The sequence below is a fragment of the Nylanderia fulva genome, unplaced genomic scaffold (genome assembly GCF_048542155.1).
Source record: "Nylanderia fulva isolate GAGA-0341 unplaced genomic scaffold, ASM4854215v1 Scaffold10, whole genome shotgun sequence".
Lineage (NCBI taxonomy): Eukaryota > Metazoa > Arthropoda > Insecta > Hymenoptera > Formicidae > Nylanderia > Nylanderia fulva.
The window spans coordinates 4,231,380-4,253,440 of record NW_028189193.1 but is presented as its reverse complement, the minus strand read 5'-3'; positions in this window follow the sequence as shown (position 1 = coordinate 4,253,440).

Here is a 22,061-nt window from a genome sequence, read left to right as displayed (position 1 = left end):
AAGCGAAATTATTTATATATTAGAAATGACTTTGCACATCTTGTGATAAAACAAATTGCTTTCATATACGCGTAAGTTTATTGCTTTGTTGCTCATATTTTTTTCATCAAGTTCATTTCTTTGTGCTCAGAATTTCGTATCATCATTTACACAGTTCTAATATTACCAAATATATTTTCTGCTTAAAATTGTACATACAAATCATACTTTTTAATACATTGTTTAATTAATTATAAATTTTTACGCAATAGAAACTAACACCATACCGGTAATTTCGTTTTTAATGTTAAAATTCAGTAGCGAAACGCGAAATTCGATCGGACAAGCTTTCAATATCCGTTCTGATCGACTTAATTAGTTCGTTACATAATGCATACCCGCGAAATTGTGGTTTAAATAGAACCGTCCATTAAGGGAGGCCACCTCTTCGAACCGAGCTCCGAGTGATGACATTTAATGACGACATAATTGATTTGTGTTACAATGGCTTATCAGACGTGCCTCGATATCGAGGTGGAACAATCCGCAGATTAGGTATAAAAGCACTCTCTCTCTCTCTCTCTCTCTTGGATCATCATCTCGAGTGTTCTCGCATAAATGGCCCGCATCGTCTGAATTGCTCTTAGATTGTTTTACGAACAAACAAGTGATTGCTTCGCGAGCAAACACTTTGCAACGTCCCTCCAACATGAGAATCGTATTTTAATACTGTACTTATATGTTCGTTCTCGTACATGCTAAACTCCGCAATGAGAGAGTATCATTATCCAAACAAATAGAATTCGTATATATTAATGTAATAGAATTTCTATCGCGGATTATTGATGCGCGTGTGATTTATTAATATATATATATATGCATATGATATTGTTTACGAGAAGTATTCGTTCGTTATTTATATCTAATCTGTCTCTGCCAGTTAATTATCACTTATGCAATTTTTAATTTAAATTATCTGCAAATATAAAATTAACAATATGTTTGCGGCTAAATGCGAAGCCAACATTTAACTGCAAACATAATGTTGATTTTATATTTGCAGATAAATTAAATTAGAAGGGGGGATGTTAACTAGGCAATCCTCATTAAACATACATTCGACATAATCGTTGAATCTATTTTAGACTCATTTCATATTAATTGTTAAATTTATCCTATACGCAACTATCACTACCGAATTCATTATGTATATTACACGGTGTTCCGAAATAACACCGACATAAATTAAGAATTAATAGAGGCATATTAATCTAATTTGAAACAGTTAACGAGGAAATGTATTTATTCATAACAATAAAGTTGTATAAAAAATATTTTTGAACGATTAAACAAGTTATTAAATTTGTAATTAACTTTATGTTAACTGTAAAAGATAGAAAAAATTAAAATATTATTATTATTATCGAACATAATTTAATACTGATTAATTAGTGCAATCACAAGAAAAGTTAGCGACTGAGAAAATTATACGTACACTGTAAAAAAATTTTGTAAAATTACATTAAAATATGTAAAATTACATAAATAATAAATGTAAAATTACATGATAAATAATGGAAAGGTAATCATTTCTATTATTTATCGTGTAATTTTACACTTATTATTTATATAATTTTACATATTTTTGTGTAATATATTACATATTTTTTTACAGTGTAGTCACTAAAATTATTCATTCTAAATCAAGAATGTTTGATACAAAAATGTATATATGATCGAAATTTCAAGTATCTATCATAATATAAAATTAAGATAGAAGATATTTTTCGTCTTCCCACTTATATATTGATTAATCAAAATTTAATTTAATTCAATATGAAAACGATGTACTATTCCTAACCTAATAAAATCTCCCTAATTTAAAAACGCATTTAATACAACTTTATTGTTATGTAGCCGAAAAAGATATTTTTTTACGACAGGGGCTGCGGCTTCTTCGGAAATGCTTCATTTTAGTTTCTGCTTGATTCTATCAATCTTGAAATGTTGTGATTATTTCTGAAATAACAATGTGTATATAACAAAAATGAAATGTTGTTTCATTAACGTAGCATCGACAAGAGTTACCTTTGAAATTATCTGTCAGATGAAATTAGAAAAAATAACGCTATTCGATTTTCGATTGCGACGTGCACGTAATACTCAAACGTCATGTTACAACGTTGCAGGTCGGGCTAATGAAGAAATTACGAGCCAATAATTGCATGTACCTGTCGAAGTCGATAATACTCGTTGTATGCGTTTCGGATATATTTACTATTTTCGACAAAAGGTATCGATTAAGTTACGTGTATTTATATAAGCCGCCAGTATGGCAAGTCATTTAACATCGCGAGACCTCAGGGCAACATTATTTCGTTCGATATTCTCTCGCGAAAACGTTTGCTGTCGCCGACAGAAATGAAAATATGTCGATATAAATTGCAATGTTAGCATTACATTCTGTGTGTGAATGTTTATTTTAATTGGCTGTATTATTTTTTTTCACGCGTGTCATCGCGCAACATACATGGCAAATATGTCATTTACACAAAACATCCTCCATCGGCGACATAAAAATGTGAAATATTAATTTCATATTTCTCACAATATATATGTATATAATTCCTCAAAAAATGTTTTTCATTGGGTCGTCAATTGTACTGTTATGTGTTAATATATTAGTCTTTATATTATAAGAGAAAAAAATATGTATGTAACACTTGTAATATATTAATTAAAAATGCAAATAATATAATGACAGTGGTATATCAGAGGAAAAACAAGAATTAATAAAAATGTCATGAAATTATTAAACATATTTTATGATTGTTAAAGCGCTTTTGTAAAACTGTAATATTGTAATACTTGAAATTTATGTGTGTTATACTTAATATCTAATTTTGAATAATAATTAATTGAATGATATGTCACGTTATCGTTAGTTTCAAATTGCAATAAATAAGAAGAACAAAATATATATAAGAAATTTTTCCCAAAATATTATGGAATCTCAGGTAATCTGTCTCATCATGTTCTATAAAACATTACCAATATCTTCTCAAGTATGACACTTACTCGTAAATTGCAGTTGAGCGAAGTTTAATACAGAGCTATATCGTAGCCGATAAAACAGCCATTCTATTTTAACCGAATGAATACTTCCTTCTCACTCTCACAAGCTCTTTATTGCGGTATTAACTTGTGCCGTAATTTTAACATTATGATAAAAGACGATTTTAAAGATATTAACTACGTCGAGAGGATCGTGAATGAAGAACTCATACCTTTATATACTTTTCAGCTTCTTGAGTTTATCAAGTTTATCCGCGACAGTCATATTCTCTTGGCAAAACTTTTAATTTTTTAAGTGGCAAGTGCTAATTATATTATGTGCTTTGGATTCTCCTCAATACGTTAATTATCTTCAATTATTAATTATTGGAACGGAGAAAAATGCGCGTAAGAGTACATGCGAATATATTATATATATATATATATATATACTTTTATATAAAATGAGAAAAAGAGAGAGAATTCTCTGCTACGTTTCAGGAATTACGCATCAAAGAACCACGAGCTTTATATATAAAATTTATATATATATATATATATATATATATAATTATATATAAATATATATGTATAATCATAGGAAGCATTCGTGTGTACTTTCTGGCAATTTCCTCACATCTGGCGTTATTCTGAATGCTGGACATAAGAGTTCTTAAGCTGCCAATTAAATTTGGGCGATGTTCCTGACACAAAAATTTTTCTCTTTTCAACTCGCTTTACTCGCAATTGAAGGAAATATGAGTAAAAATCTCCGACAATTTTCCTATGCAGTTAATTTTTCGAGAATTTTTCAATACAAGATTGAATTAAACCGCATAAAGAGATTCGTCAAAATAAAAAAAAAAAATATCTCTTATATACCATCATAAAGTTTCTAGGACAGAAGTATTTTTCCATTACGTTCTTTCGTTCTCTATAGTGATGTGAAAACTCTATGCTCTGAGATCCATTTAAATAACTTTGCTTTTACGAAGCTTTCTCTTCTAGGCATGTTACGCAAGCTGTAATAAAAAAAATATGCCGTTTTACATAAAATAGAAATTTTATTCTACAGAAGTAGAATTTTTTTTGTCTCTGTAGAAAACAAGAACGTATATATATCGCCCTATTGTTGAATTCGACCAGTAATATTAATCTGTCAAATTATTAATTGTCGGCCAAAGCCAAATTGTCGACCACATTAAAGCTTGTAATATGTATGACAATGGCAGAAAAATCAATTTAAGACTATACTTTATTAAAATATAGCACGCTAACACATTGAATAAATTATTTTTGCGTATTTCTGAATCTATTCAGACTTTTATTTTTTATACATATCGAACGGATCTTTTTATAAATATGGCGATTTGGAAAATATTCGAAAAATTGGAAATTGAAAAATAACATAATAGAAAATGTTGAAAATCAAATATAATTTATAATTTAATTTTCTAAAGTATGCTAAAATTAAATTAAAAATCATATTCGATTTTGCAACATTTTCTGTTACATTATTTTTCAATTTCCAATTTTTCGGATATTTTTCAAAATTTTCTAAAGTACGCTAAAATTAAATTATAAATCATATTTGATTTTGCAACATTTTGTGTTACATTGTTTTCCAGTTTTTAGTTTCTCAAATATTTTTCAAATCGCGATATTTATAAAAACATCTGTTCGATATATTATATATAAAAAAATAAATCTGAATAGATTTATCTTATTAACAATGTACGGTTTCATCAATTTGCTTTCTTCAATTTTACTAATAAGAATTTTACGAAATATCTTGTAGTGTCATCATCTTGTAATGTATCGCTTCGCTGGCAGATAAACGTTTGTGTATGGAATCAAACAATGATGAATATAAAATAATGACCATAATTGCTGTAATACATCAATACGACGTACAATACGTTCAATTGCGAGCAAATTATTGGTGACCGCACGCGATGTAAAGCAAACCGCAATACAATCGCAATTTTGTGCAGTATTTTGTAACAAAGGCTAGATTTCTTTTGTTATTGAAATCTTCGATAAATTATTCGCTCCCGTTTCAAACGATAAATTATGTATCACACTTCCTGGGTGGAAACGAACATAAATTTTCACCTTTATCCGCGTTTGAATGTGCAAAGGGAAAACTGTGCAAATTTATAAAATTTTTCAACATAAAACATAATAAACAGCGCTGTGTGAAATATTATTTATTCAAGTTTCCCCGAGACTCGCGACTAAGAAACCCCGCGGGCGTCGTACAAAGCAGACGCGTAAAATTCCTCCATAATTTTCATTCATGATAAACGAAATATCTCATCGTGCCAGAAATAGTGCAAGAATGCCAGAAATGCGAGAGATTACGGCCTCAACGCGTGTAAACATAGTCTTTTGTTATTAATCCGTTTTTGCGGCGCCCAGCTGTTTGTTTGAAATTTCAAACGCGTTGAAAGAACATTTTTAAAAAAAAAGCAATGAATCGTGAAACGTGATTCATGTTTCAAACTCCTTATCAACAAACCAATTAAGAAACGTATAAGAAAAAAATATATATATATGTCATGAAACACAACTTTCCATAGATAAGTATTAATGGTCTTCTTTTTAATGAAAATTAGATATTGCTATATTATATATTAATGTTTAAACAGACAACGTATATAGTAATTACGGTACTATTAAATGTGTAATGCAAATATCAATAGTAGATACGTTTCTGATTTCGTGTAATTAAGCATAAATTAGATTCTAATTAAAGCAGAAATTAGAGCAATCTAATTAGAGCAGAGACTAACGCTCGTCTTGCGCAATGATTACTGCTATCGATTTCAAATTATTTATAATATGATAAATGATTGTTTGTGTGAAAATTATTATTAGATAAAATATAATTGCCAATTAATTGAGTTTAGTTGCTAATAGTTTGCAATTTTGTCATCACCGCTATTGAGAAATTTGTGAAATTTCCATTTTGAAAACTACGCTAAACTAACTGCCTCTCTTTATGCACATTATGTCAAGTATCAACTCAAATATTACATTAAAATTATTTCAGCAAAGAACAATATTAAAAAAAAAAAAAAGAATTTATTACATAACTCTAATGATAGCTGTAACAATTTTTTTCTCTCAATCGCGAGATGACAAAAGAAAGTTACTGATAATTATATCAATTAGGATAAAAAGTCATTCTCTCATTAAGTAAGTTTGTCTCCGTTATAGAAGTTTTGAACGACTATTTATCGGAAATTACGTTTTATTGTATTTCGTAGACAAAGATCGAATTTCGAGAAGTGATGCGCCATTACAAATTTTATATTTCAAGATGCTCCTTAATTAGGTATAAAATACTATTATTAATTTCCTCGATGATAATAACTTGGAATAATTTTTAAAAAATTTTGTAAAATATATAACGGATCAAATAATTACATCATTTTTCTCCGAACGGATCCTTGCAATTTTCGCTCGCGCCATCGCAAAACTACGTGGTTTCTTAGTCGCACGTGACTGTATTTACAATCATTTACAATCACATTTAATGCATTTCTTATCTACAAATCTTTCTCAAATCAATTTTCTTCCCGCAAGAAGAGGCGCAACCAGCAGAAGCGAACAAAAGATGGGAACATATTGATCAACGACGCACGTGTGAAGTAAAACGAAAACGCTGAGTTCGCAATTCCACAATTTAGTAGGAGACTTTTTCTCTGAGAAGTTCGATTTTTCAAACTATATGTGCGCAACTCTGCGACGATCCGCATCATTTCCTCAATCTGTTTAGTGTCGAAGAGGGAAGTAATTTTAAAGAGATGATGATTTAGGAGATAATATCAGAACAATATTTCACGCATTTTTCCAACATAGATGTTATCTTATAACATTTTGATATTTGCCTTCCCAAGACCCCGAGAGAAGATAAGGTAATAAATTTTTCCGAGAGAAGTGCTTTTTTTCTACGAAGGGAAAAATAATAATTCTCAATCCTCTTAGAATTGTTTTGGAGACAATAATAATAATATGTAGACGGAAAGTGATTTTATAATGACAAACTATGACACAAATTTATAAGGCTGTTGGCAAAACTTTGGTACAAATGTCAATACATTTGCGAGGCTACTGAAATGCAAAATATATTGGAAAAGAACGTACATTTCTCTTGAAGTAATATTACTTAAGATTCGAACGAAATTCGATGGAGGTATTTCTGTATATATATATATATATATATATATATATATATATATATATATATATACAGAAAATTTATATATAAAGAGAGAGAGAGAGAGAGAGAGAGTCTCGTAATCTTATCACTCTTCCAGATGCCTGCCTAAACTAAAATGTCTCTAAACTGTTGCTGTGCAAAATTCGATGCACTCAAAATGCACGTCGAAATGTTGCTTTCCTAACAGAATCCGCCTGTCGTTGTAGGAGAAATCACCATTTGCTCATCTCCAGAAATATAATAGACACGCTCGAATTGCGCTTCTGAATCTCAGCCAAAATTATTTCGGGAATTATCACTAATAAAGCACATTTCGGATTGCTCTCGAAAAGCTTTTCCTCCAACGCTTTTTCTGCTTCATTGTAGATATTAATTACTATTTTCTATATATATATATAAATCGAGTAAAAAAAGTGCCTTCATTACACAAACATTATTTCTGTTAATTATTCCCGTTAAAATATTTCTGTGCCTTATTAAATGAGAATATTTTTATCACTGTAAATTTTCTCGTTATTACACGAGAAAATGCTGTGAATAAGATTTTATTAAATCGCTTTGCACGTGTTAAATATTTCAACGTTAATAATAATACTTTAAGTACAGAGAAGCCTTCACATAATATAAGCACGTTGCAGAAAAGCTTCTCTATCAATTAAGTTAAGTGTTTATCATCTCGTAAAGGTGTCATGTAAACGATAAGAAAACAATTCTTTTTATACTATTTCCAAAAAAAAGAAAAAAAGAATTAAATAAATTTTGTAGAGACGTATAGATTCTCTGAAGAGAATATTTTTTAATCATTACGGAAAAATGAGATTTCTTAATAGTCTCGCTTCTTTGTCGGACAAGTTATTTGTTTGGTATATTTAAAGTCGCATCGTTAAGCGAAAGCGTTTGAGAAACACGGAATTTGAAAATTTTCAGGCAATACGAGATCGTACAGTCGAGCTTCGTTGCAAATGACATTACGCTAAACAGTTTAGCTATTATTCCAGACAGGCATTAGCTTTGTGCGACAGCTTTTTCCAGCGACTATTTCAATTATAAAAGCGTCGTTAATACGATCTATTTTCCTGCAACTGCGGCGATATCGTTCTCGCAATCTGCCCACCCATCTAACTCATTAGCAGCATTAACACTACCAATTCTCGTCTAAGAGATACTTAACGAGGGATCCTAATTATGCACCTTGATGATTTCGCACAAAGGATATATGCATTCGAATATGCATTATATACGTATGTATGTATGCACATAAGCGTACATGTACGTAGGCATATAGAATAATACGAAAGCCCCAAAGTAGTTCATGCCTTATTCGCGCCTCAATTGTGTAACATTTGTGTCCCCGTGAAGGGGATTGTGTGAATTTACTGTGAAATTTATGCATGTACATTCAGATCCGGACCAACATAGTCTCATATCATGGAGAGGTGATCTCATAATTAATATACTTCCCTCTGTCTCTTCCCTTTTCATCCCGAGTGCTTTGATCCCTCGCAAGGCAAATCGCATTCGACGCGGCCCGATTTACGTTGGTTATTATTGGCGAATTTTCTCTTAGAATTTATATCCTAAAAATCATGGTAATCTATATAATATAATATAAAAATAAAGAATAACGAGAAAGATGAATAATGTGTAAAATATACAGTCACTAGTCATACAACCAAAGAATTGTCATTTAATTATAATTTCCTTGTAATTTGGAAAATTTTGAAAGTTTGAAATTTTAAGAATAATTTTAATTTAATCTTAATTTCGTTTTAATTTCAATTTTTAGGGTTAGGATAAGATTTATGTAATTATGTATTTAAGTTAAATATGTAAACTCTTAAGTTAAGTAAATCTTTACGGAATTAGAATGTATGTAGAAATAGATGGATGAGTGGGTTCAGGATATTTGTAAACCAAGTCCCTTTCTTGGCTAGAAGCTAAAATAAACTCATTCATATATTTATATAAGAGTTTCTCTAATTATAATATTTACCACAATAAAAAATACTAATATCTACCACAATAAGATATAAAATATGTTCGGTTAATTTTATTATATACATGGTAAAATTTACTATGTGCATATTAATATTTTTATTGTGGTAAATATTTAATCAGAGAAATTCTTATAAAATTCTTCCAATATCGTATTGTGCCACAGACATGATTTTCAGGGTAAATTCTCTCCGTGTGTAATTTCTCGCGTAATATCATTTTCATGCACGGGGTTCATTTTCGGTTTTTGGAATGACTGCAATTAGTAAACGCAATAATCCGTTTCTGCACTAACGCCGCGGCATGTTCGCGAAATTTGCGGTAATCGAACAGCACGATTATGTAACACGACCGAAAGTGATTGAATACCGGAATGCTTACACACGCCCGTTTGTTTCATAGCTGTATATCTCGTTCCATCTCCCCTATTTTTTAAACAAAGAATAATTTCATAAAATAAAAACCAATTTTTACAGAGGATTGTGCACGTAACACAAATACTTTCAAACTCTTTTAAAATATTTTTGCTTTTAAGTCAATAAAAAAATTAAAACGATCTTTTATATAGTAATGTAAACAAAAAAGCTTTTAAATTTCATTCTATTGACTTAAAAATAAAAATTTTAAAAAAGCTTAATAGCATTTTTTTTTACGCTGAATATTCTGTAAGTATATATACACTTTGTAATTAAACAGAAAGCAAGTAGAATTAAAACAATGATATGAAAGAGTAAGTATTACAAGAAATTAGATTCCAGATTTTGTCATTCGGAAAATTGTTTTCCAAAATAAATTCGTTATAGTCGGAAACTAAATTTCGTAATTTCAGAGAAATTAAAAAAAAAAAGTCAGCAACAGTTTGCTCAAAAATCAAGTTATCGAAACACCGTAAGTCCGGCTTTCAACTAAAACAATTCTATTGCGTAATTGAAAATATATATGCACACACAATTACACCCATAAAACGAAAGATTTTAAATAAATAAAAATGAAGAATATTAACAAATTTTAATCTTATCGTATTTGTTTAAATAGCTACAAAACTTAAATGTATAATTATTATATTATGTATATTTATTAAATTTTTATTTATTATAATATTAATATAGAAACAAATAAAAAATAGTTGGAAACACATAATACAGGCAGCATACTTTTAATCCACTATTCAGGATGACAAGCCATTTTGTTTGCTCTTCGTGAATTTTATTTTATTCGATGATGTCAACCACATGTGTTTTTTTATTCTTTTTATAAAAACGTATATTTTGAAATGTAATTTTTTTTTGTATCGGATGTGAAAGTGTTTCTTTGCGATGCATTTTCTGATATAAAAAAAACGAAGCGCAGAGCATTTAAAAAGATCAATTTATTTGATGATGCCATCCTAAACCACTGACTTGCTTTGCTGTTAGTAACAAAAGTAGCGTAAAACACCGTTCTCCAATAGCAAAAACAAAAACGGTTGAATAAATTCTCGTGCAAATATTGGACGATGAGAAAAATACATACCAGTCATCCGCAGATGTATATATATTTCTCTCTCCCTCCCCTTTTTCTCTCTCTTTTTCTCCTTCCCCCACTTTCTGTCTGTCTCTCCCTTTTATAAATTTTACATATATTTAACTACGCATTTAATTTTCCGATAATGTCGACCGCATGTCCTTCTTCGGCAAGTAAAGGGAATTCGATCTTTATTGCAATTATCTAATGACACTAATACAAGTACCATATTCTCTGTCACATCTATATTTCACACAATTCCATTTCCATCTTATTTTAAAATAAAATTTGCCCATACAATATTAACTTTTAATATTTTTTTATTTGTTTTTTAAATGTAAAATTTTTATTGATCGCACTTTTCATACGTGTTATGCAATATACGTCAAGAGTTTTTTTTTAATCTTCCTGCGAATAAACAGAAGAATAATTATTCTCGCGAATAACCCTAATTCTTGGTCCGCAAATATGAGAAATAAATGCAATTGTCGAATCGCAAATATATATGTAATATGTAGATAAAAACTCATTCTACATGGATCTCCGATTGTGCTTCTGGTTTTCTTGACCTCAATAATTTGCCATTTAAATTTATGCAAAATATGTTTTTCTTTTCTAATTTGATTCTTGTTTTACTTGCTTTCAAGACAGTAATAGCAATGGAAATCCGCCTTAAGTCTGTTTCCGGAAAACCGTTTCACAAAGTGAATGTAAACTAAATTTTTACACGTTCGCAAAAAAATCTAGGAAAGATATTTTGCCCAAGGCAAAGCTCTGTTTGCCTTTGTCAACGTACAATGAACAATGCAATACGAAGGTGGATAAAAAAAAGAGAACATACGATTACTATGTCAGCGACTAGGATTAGCAATTACATATTGCATTATTTATATGCTTTTCTTTCGATGTAAGGGACATAGAAATAAAAATTGTTGACTTTTTATGTGGCATCTGTTTCATCATTTCATCGTTGTTTTTTACTTCTCGAGTAAAAGATAAAATTTTTTTGTAGATGGAATTTTTCTCATTTAAGATTCCTACTAAGAAAATCTTATTTTTGAATAAAAATTTAAACCGAGAGAGAAAGAAGTTTTAACAAATTTCCATAGAGACGCATCAAAAATTTCACAACAAAAGATGTCTTTGCAAGAGCAGATTCATTGCCGTGTCTAGTCCCTTAAGACTGAAGTTGCATCATTATTTTTATTACTGGTAGACACATAATTTGGTTGAGAAACCAACAGCAACGAGACATGCAAAACCTCCTACTTTTCATTATTCTGGCCATGGTATATAAAATTTCACGCTTAATAAGTAGTTTTTCTTATCCTACAGATGATGATAAAGTACTGTGAAACTTACAACCCTCTACATAGCACTGAATACATATATCGCTCTTCCTTTTATCGTTACCCTTTTAAGGAATGTTAGTAAGCCTTTCCCATATAAAAAGAAACAGAAAGTTAATTAAATTTTTTTTCTATTTTTTGTAAGCTAATTTATAGTTTCAAATAGATTTTATGTAACAATACACTAAAAAAAAATTTGCTCACTTAATTAAAAACCTTTCAGCTAAATTATTATTTTGTTAATTAAACATATATTAGCATTTAAGTCAAATATACGTTTTATTAGATTTCATATATTATATTTAATTTAAATATTTGTATATGTTCAATTAACAAAATAATGCTTCGTTGAAAGATTTAGTCAAGTTAACGAATTTATTTCTTCAGTGTACTTTATACTATCCCCAAAAGTGTACAATTTTTTTAAATTAAATATTGAGAAAAGCCTTTTAGTATTATATAAAAACTTCTCAAAAAAAATTGTTTTAAAATACGCGATTATAAATCAATTAAAATCACAATTTGTCTTTTTCGCCTCTCAGCGAAATACTGGTCTGTTTACATAATTCAAAGACTACTTAGCCAACGGATTACATGATCATCTATTACGATCCATCTAAACGCTTGCGTCAATTTACAGAATGTCGCGTCCACTCTCTCGTCTATTTCCTTGTCAAAACGGCCCCATTTTCTTACATAAGATGACATATTTTTACATGTAAAACACGAATCCATCACTTTCTCGAATATGTAATCCATTTTGTTATTATTAGATTAAAGCGACATTTATTCTTTAGTCATTCGTATAATATCGTTTTGTATATTGTAAAAAGGAAAAAGTTAAATATGCACATACATATATTAAATATATTAAATATATTTAATATTTTATATAATAAAATCTTGAAAGACATTATCTTATAAGAATACGCTTGTAAACATTGTCGAGCAATATTCTTCCAACAAAGTGCAATATTTTTTAATATCCAATATTTTATCGATATCTCAGGGAATCAATGCAATGTTCATAATTATAAATAAGATTATTTTACACACTGTATACTTAGCTTCATTTATGTCAAGATTAATATTACGCATCGGCTTGTGTATTGCTATTATCGTATACCTCAAATAAATTAGTGTGTTCGTTAGCCTTGCTAAATTGTGTGTGCTACTCATTAATATACATATTTTAATAAGATTACGATTTGATTAAGTCTATGTTTTAAAAAGATTATTTTGTTAGAAAATTTTATTATAATATATATATATATATATATATAGAAGAAAATACTTGGTAAATTGAAATTATGAAAAACATTAGAGATAATATATTTTATAAAATATTATAATTTAGAGGTAAAGTACAAGAAAGCAAAGAGAGAAATCACGATGCAATATTATCTCTTATTAAATATGATTTATACAAACCATAATTAATTTTATTGCGATACGTAATACAATATTAAATTATCACATTACATAAGAGATCATTAATATTATTTAACATAGAGCTATAAGCAAATCTTAAAAAGAAAAAACTATAAGCAAGATTATATTGAATATATTTTTATTTTGTAACTTGAAAAAATAAAAAGTGAATTAGCTCATTCTTATTAGAATATAATTAAAAAGTAATATATTTTAAAAATATATTGCATCTTGATCCGTATACTTATATTTTTTCTATAAATATTTTATGACATGTTTTATTACTTATTACCTATTTTTAATGTTTTATTGTAACTCCATATTTTGCAGAACTTGAGATATCTTGATCAAAATATATGATCAGAAATATAAAGAGTAGACATATATTTTTTATTCAATCTATTTCGTTTACAAGAAGCGTTTTTTACTTAAAAATGCGAAGCAAAATTCATGCATAAATGATTAATTATCTCATTCAACGACTTTTCATTGATCGATGAAATATGCTGATAGGCAGGACGTATTGATCTATCATGATAAAAAGACTCCTCGTCACAGGATTAACAGCTATTTGTCATGAAGGAATAATGTGGAATAAAAATCGTTGCTCGTATACAATCGTTTCTGTGATATGATTTCGATCAGATTCTACTATTTCCTGTCGTGACACGATTAATATCTATTCTTAACTTTTCAGTCATCCTTGAAAGCAGAACGAAATGTTTTAAAACTTTTTTTTATGTTAAAAACATCCAATAATTTTTCCTCGCGCAAATAATACTTCCGAAAAAGGCATCAAATGTTACAGATTTTCTTTTTAAAATTAAGAGTTCAGTTATCTGTTATAATGCAAATAAGTCAATCAAATAAACAAGATAAAATTGACATATGCCGTCAAAACAAATCATAATTATATGAGCGAATTTATCAATATATAATATATATAATTGTATTGACAGCTTCTGACAAAGAATGACAATTTATTTTTATAGCTTCCTATATATTACTAAGAGATAAGAAAAAATAGCAATTTCCCTCAATTTCCGAAGAACGTGATATATCGAATGACACTTTCTTAGAGAACTGTCTTCTGGTTTAGCTGATCGTTGGATGATATTTCGGTGGAATCCGAGAAATATGAGGCATGATTCCTTTCTTGAGGATATTGATCCTATATATTTATTACGTCTCCAACTTTTACTAGTGTTTCAGTCCAATACAAACCTATTTGCTTTCATTCCCTAGATGCGTATATAAGTTTTTTTCTTGTTATTTTTTTTCAATCAACTACCGGTTCTAATATCGAAGGGAACTAACTTTTATCGATTGTTTTCGAAACACAGCAAAGCGAATAAAATAGGATTCAATATGTTCTAATAAATAGCACTAATAAAATTATCGCCGTTTCGTATTCTTGTTTCTAACGCTATTTTCCTCCGTTAGGTATTATTTTAATGCGTTTTCTTGTTGTATAATCATTATTTTATTGTCTGACATATCAGAGAATTATTACTATAATTGCAATTGTTTTTCTTATTTAACGCAATCCGATAACATTTCATTTTGCAAAAAAAAGAAAATAACAGCGAGTCGGTCTCCCCGGAGATTGAGTTTAAATTATTTCATTGTATTAAACAATTACATTATCCGTAGGTCCGTAGGTCATCGATTCAGAATTACAAAACACGTAAACAGCAGCTGCTGGAGTTTCCAGATTTGCCGAGATAAATTCATGTTATTTTCTTTTAAACGGACTTCGCATTGATCTGTGAATTCAAGTCGTATCAAGTAGTATCGAAGAGAAAAGCTCACATATAATTTGTGTTTAGCTTAAGAATATTAAAATGGATTGCAAGAAATAAAATGGAAATAATTTTTTATTGTAGATCATATATACGCGTTCAATATAAAATGCGTTGTTGCACAAAGTCTATTTTTTTTTAAATAGCATAGTAAAAACGAGAAAATCGACGCCCTGCAAGCATCGAGTGATCGACATTTATTGCCCAATTGTTAAAAAACCAGCAATATAAAATATTACCTTCGATTTTTAGATATACTTTTTATTTATCGCTATATTTACACGCGCGATTCGTGTTTCATTTATATCAAATATTACACATCGCTATCTTTATTCATATCACAAGGCTATAAATATTGTCTAATATAATTAACTTTTTATATATATTTATTAACCACAATTCACGCAACTTGACATCTTTTGAGTGCTTTTTCTTTATAAAAGATAATTTTCATCATTTTGTTCATATCTCGTATAATCGCGTAAAAGAAAAGAGAAATGATAATTGAAATCTAAAATTAAATCTTACAGCTTGTATATCATAGTGAATAATAACTGAACAGTTACCGCTTGTTCTACGATAAGCAGCATGTAAATCGAAAAGTGTGCGGAAACCCTTTTGATACACATTGTTAATGAAAATGTCTCGACAGAATGAAAGTACGGTTACCGTAAACTAATAACTGGGGAAAATCAAGGCAGTGCTGTCGCTTTCACCGAGATACTTCATTGCGGTTTAATTAAGCATTGCGCAAGTCGTCAAAAACATAATTCTCTTGAAAGCAATTCTCGGAACTTTAGTTTAAAATTGTAACGCTGCCTGTCTTTTACGCGTTAAGTTTTTTTTCTGAATCGATAAATAATTGATGTCTCAATAATCTGTATAAGATTCGAGCTGATAAGAAATTGAAATAATTAAGAGGCTTGATTAAATCCATTTCTGATCAAAGTGATGTAGACTGAAGCTCTTAAATCATTTTATTATTCTGAAATTGCGAAGTTTCGGAACAGATTTTAAGATGATGTAGTTATAATACTTAGGCAACGCACTTAGAGACACATACACACAGTATATTATAATATTGAAAATAGTTTATAAGCGATGAAAGCTAGCATTTTCGTAATTTCAACTTTGAGAATTTTATTTACGCAGCTGAGAATATATATGGCTTGTTATAATTATGTATGTATAGACTATAGATGCGAGATAATTTTATGTATGCAAAATGCTATCTTCTTAATGCATATTCATATACACATAATTATTAGTAACATCTAATTTTTTTAATTAATTCGTTAAAACATAATATATAGATTAAAACATAATAAAACATAATAAAATAATAATAAAAATATATAAAAAATAGAAATAAAAAAATAATGAAAAATAATAAAACAATATTCCCTATAAACATAATATTTAGCTGATAATTTATTAATAATTATGATAAAATATAATGTCTAACTAAAAAAAATTAATTTTAAATATGTAGATCGCTAAATTTTATTACACGTACGTGAAACGTATAAATAAATGTGAATTTGTAGTCAGTATCTATATAGAAAATTGAATATACTGCATATGTTCGAAATTGCATATAGAATATAATTATGCATGGAAATAATAGCTATCACATTTGCGTCAATTAATAAATCTGATGGACACATAAGCTAAATAGATTCGATTTCATTTTCGAACGTGAGCAAAATAGCATCAGACATTTATCCTGGCCGGTGGGGAATTAATGATTATTCCCAACGTACCTGCTTTGTCAGGATCTCATTCTAAACGCAAGACGCGCGACTGCGAGTTTCCATGCCAAATAACAATGCACACGACCAAATCTCTATATACAACGCCGTAGGATAATGTTTGTACCGCATATCATAATGCCAGTAGCCATTATGTGTATAACAAGATACACACGCACAGTATTCCGTGCCGTATCGATCAAATCTACAATATGTGCATTCTATGCAGCACTTACATTTATCTCGAAGCTGCGAACAAGCCGCACGTGTGTTCTCCACTTCATAAATAAAATCCTTACGCTTTAGTATCGATTTTCTAGCAGGATTAAGTTCTGACCCGTAATAACGTGATATGGCTCATTGAGACTAGGTCAAGTCTTGTACAAACGTAAAAAAAAGGGGCTTCAAATAAAGGCAAAAAGTCGGATATTATATTTTAGTGCATATATTGTAGAGTATATATTAAAGATATAGACAGAAAGCGACTTAAGTTTTTCAATTAAAAATTAAAATTTTAAAAACAACTGGAAAAAATGTGCTATGTATCAATTATAATTAATTATAAACTCTAATTTTGTTTATTTAAAAGAAACAAAATTGAACCATTTTTATGAGCACGTGTGTTTTGATTCACATATTTTCTTATCAGTAATAAGAGATTTAAGTGATTTCTATTGTATTTCTATTATAATTACAAAGAATTTCTATTATTAATAAGATGAGAAATTCCCTCATTTAATACTCCTTTAAAAATATATAATTGCGCAAGAGAGCAGAATACGTTGAGAAAAATATGCGACGGAACAAGAATGGTCCGCTTCGTCCTTCATAACCGGCGGCGCTTTACTGCCGCAAAAAAAGCGAGGCTCTTGTTACGTTAATTTAGTAACGGATGGGGTTACCTGAGCCCACACACACATATATACACACACAGTTATACGCTTCGCGAACAGGTCGTTAAAAATAGTAACGCGACATAAACGGGATCGATCAAAAAACGCGTCAAATAAACGCCGTCGAACGCGAACGGATGTTTCGGTGCGACACGTTGTATAGCTCGTTAAAATCATTCGTCGTCATGCGAAGTTTGACAGGTAACCGCCGGTTGTGACAGCTATAAATGAATCGCGCGCGCAAAGTCATTACCACCTTGCCAGACAATCGCTATCGAACAGTCGCCATTCGTTCGCCCTCTTGACTAGTTTGGTTAAATTGCATTGTCCGTCACAAGATCACAGTTTTGTACGCATTGACATATTATTTTCAATGATATTTTTAGATATATCACCTTCTGTTTTAGTTACACGATTTATATTTTATTTTATAATTTACGATTTACGATATATGTGATTCATAAAGAATCATAAAATATAAGTTATGATTATATAACATCTATATAAAAACACGGAGAATAACGTGGATGCGCATTGAGTTTTGATGCTTTATGTAGGTAAATAATTTTATTTAATTAATTGTGTGTATGTATGTGTGTGTGTATATGTGTGTGTCATTAAATATTATAGTTAAATATTGATAATATAATTAATATGGCGGGAGCTTTTGACCTCGATAAATAAATGGCGTTATAATTTATGTTAACAGCTTGGACAACGATATTGATTTTATATTTTATTGCTCTAAAAAAAGTCAAAAAAATAGATCCTTAAAAATAATATTTTTTTGAAGATTTTATAAGTTATATATGTGCATATGCAGTACACTGCAGTCGCAACAGTTAGAGAGAACTTTCTCTTAAAATTTACCCTGAAAATCATGGGACAATATGCTGGTATTGGAAAAATTTTATAAGAGTTTTTCTGATTAATATTTACCACAATAAAAATATTAATATCTACCACAATAAGATATAAAATATACTCGATTAATTTTACCATGTACATATTTTAATATTTTTTATTGCGGTAAATATTCACCAGAGAAACTTATAAAATTCTTCCAACACCATATTATCCCACAATTACTATGATTTTCAGGGTAGATTTTAAGAGAAAATTCTCTCCATGTACCATGTACTATTATTTCTGTTTATGAAAAAATATAATCACACGTTGAAGACGAAATCCTTTCTAATTACATTTTATGCGGTGTATGAATCCTATGTACATTCCTTCAAAACTTCGCGGATGTGTTAGAGAGAGATATAATTCATATCCACCGCCGTTTATTAATGTGCAATTCTATTGCTGCCACACGTTGCTCATAAACGACGGATATGTCTTATACGTCTGGTATGTGCTTCTTCTCACAAAGTCGTCTCTTGCTTCCTACGCAATTGAATACAATGCTATATATTACATATAACACGTCCCGCGCAATCGAGCATATTGTGTCTGCAAAGCATGACTAAAAGAGAGACGGTGATTGTCGCGAATATTGTCAAGATATCAGTTGCCCTATTAATGTCATATATACGTCATAATATCTTACTAAAATTAACATGCACATTTAAATCTATATGTTTTAATCTACTTTGTAAATATTATAGTTTAATTATATATAATTCAATTATATCCTTGTGAAAAATGGAAAATCGTAAATTTTTTATATTTTAGATACATATTTATTTCGTATTTTTCGACATCTGTTCACATATTCTATTTTTTATTAATTTGAGTAGCGAAGTGTTATTTTCATTCCCATATATTGAGATTGGTTATAAGATTGAAACCTTCATCGCGTATCTTTTATATCCAAAATGTTGCGAGTCTTCTTTTGCGGAGCAACCGTTCTCTCACAAAAACTTATTAGAGCATGCAACACAATGCGACCGTTCATGTTTCAGTTTGGCATTTTTCCAAAATTTTTCATAAATACAACCTTATCTGATGCACCATGTGTCCAATTGCTAATGAAAATTTCACAATTACCGTAACTTGCATATTTTTTCGACGACACTATGCAATAAATTTTTGTACGCTTGTTTCGCATATTTTCTTACAAATAATATTTTTGTCCTAATTTAATTAATCTTTAATAATAAGAATTTTTCCAGATAATAAGATTTTTCCAGAATTTTTCATAAATATAATACAACCTTATCTGATGCACCATGTGTCCAATTGCTAATGAAAATTTCACGATTACCGTAACTTGCATATTTTTTCGACGACACTATGCAATAAATTTTTGTGCGCTTGTTTTACATATTTTCTTACAAATAATATTTTTGTCCTAATTTAATTAATATTTAATAATGAGAATTTTTCCAGTATTTTTCATAAATACAACCTTATCTGAAGCACCATGTGTCTAATTGCTAATGAAAATTTCGCGATTACTGTAACTTGCATATTTGTTTGACGACACTATGCAATAAATTTTTGTACGCTTATTCTGCAAATTTTCTTACAAATAATATTTTTGTCCTAATTTAATTAATCTTTAATAATAAGAATTTTTATCTTGAATATCGTACAACCTGGTGTCTGCTATATATGCATCATAATAACTTCCTTTGAGGAAGCGTACGGTTTAATTACATTTAAATAATTATTATTGCGCACAAGTGTTAAGTGTCCTCCTTTATGGACAAGCATGTTCCTAGTTAAGACTCGCTTTCACACATGAGAATAAATACCATGACATTTGCGGGACAAAAGAAGCGCGACATTATAAGAGAGACTGAAAAAAGAGGATGGATATAATACATATTTAAAAGCTTTAACTTTCTAGAACTTGAAAAATTGTCTCTGAAATGCTCCGAAAAATCGGAAAAATAAGGTATACACTAGAATCACGAGCCCGTATAGAGGCTTTTAATGCGATACCATTAGGAAGAAGCATTCTCTCTCGCTCGTTCTAATGTAAAACACGCTTTCCGTACTCAACTCATCGTAATAGCTTTCCGGTGTTACATATATAATATGTATGAAGCCACAGAAAATGTTAAGGAAAAGCCGAAACGAAGGAACATGACATAGTAGTGAAACTAAAGAAGGACCAAAAAAGAAAGGACCAGAAAACCTCACCTTCAGAAATCAATAAAATCACAATGAGTTTACATTCACGAACGACTGAGTCACATTTACATACTCCAACGACGCACAGAAGTAATTTCTACAAGAGGACGGAAGTTAAATTCTCTCTCTTTTGAAAGAAAATGAGAGAAAATTATTTTAACCCTTTTCAAAACTATTAAATTTTAATATAAAAGAAAAAAGATAATTTTGAATGCAAACACTTCCAAAGTGAGAAAGACGTATTATAAAAAGATTTATAAAATAATTAAATAAAAGTAAATTGTTGAAATCGAAAAGAACTTAGTGGTACCTGAAAATTTGCAAAATCTTTAATTCCAAAATATAATTCCATAATGATCCAATATAAGAAATAAAAAACGCTACGAAAATTCCGATAAAAATTCTACGTATAATTAGCGAAATTATTGCCTCTTTTTGCCCTTTTTTCTCTCATATTATATTTTTTATCTAAACGAGCAATTTATACGATTACTGCCCTATATCCACTTTAGTCTCCATCGCCCTTTAGAGATTACTATGGAAACGCGATCTAAGGCACTTATTCCCTACCGTATCTACGTATAACGAAGAGAATTGAATTCATCGAAATTATACCGGTTTCAATCCCGAGACCGACTTTAACGAAGCGACAAGTTTCGAACGGAAGTACGAAGAGCACAATTTTCAATCGATTCGTCGATGCACGCATTGCCACGCGTCGCTAGCTGCACTCATTGTAAATCCCGACGTGAGAAATTCATGTACATTCGCAGAACTGACATGCGAACTGTCTTTGAAGTTTCTCTGAGGAACGAAAAGCTCACCGCGGCATATATTAATGATGGAAATTAACGTCGAGGTGCTGTTATATACAAATTATTTCGCGTATGCAAAACGATTGTCGTTGTCACGTGTGTTAGGAGATATTATACAACGCCTGCATTTCGTAACGGAGAATAATAAGAAGGAAGATTCATCCTCCTGAGTTC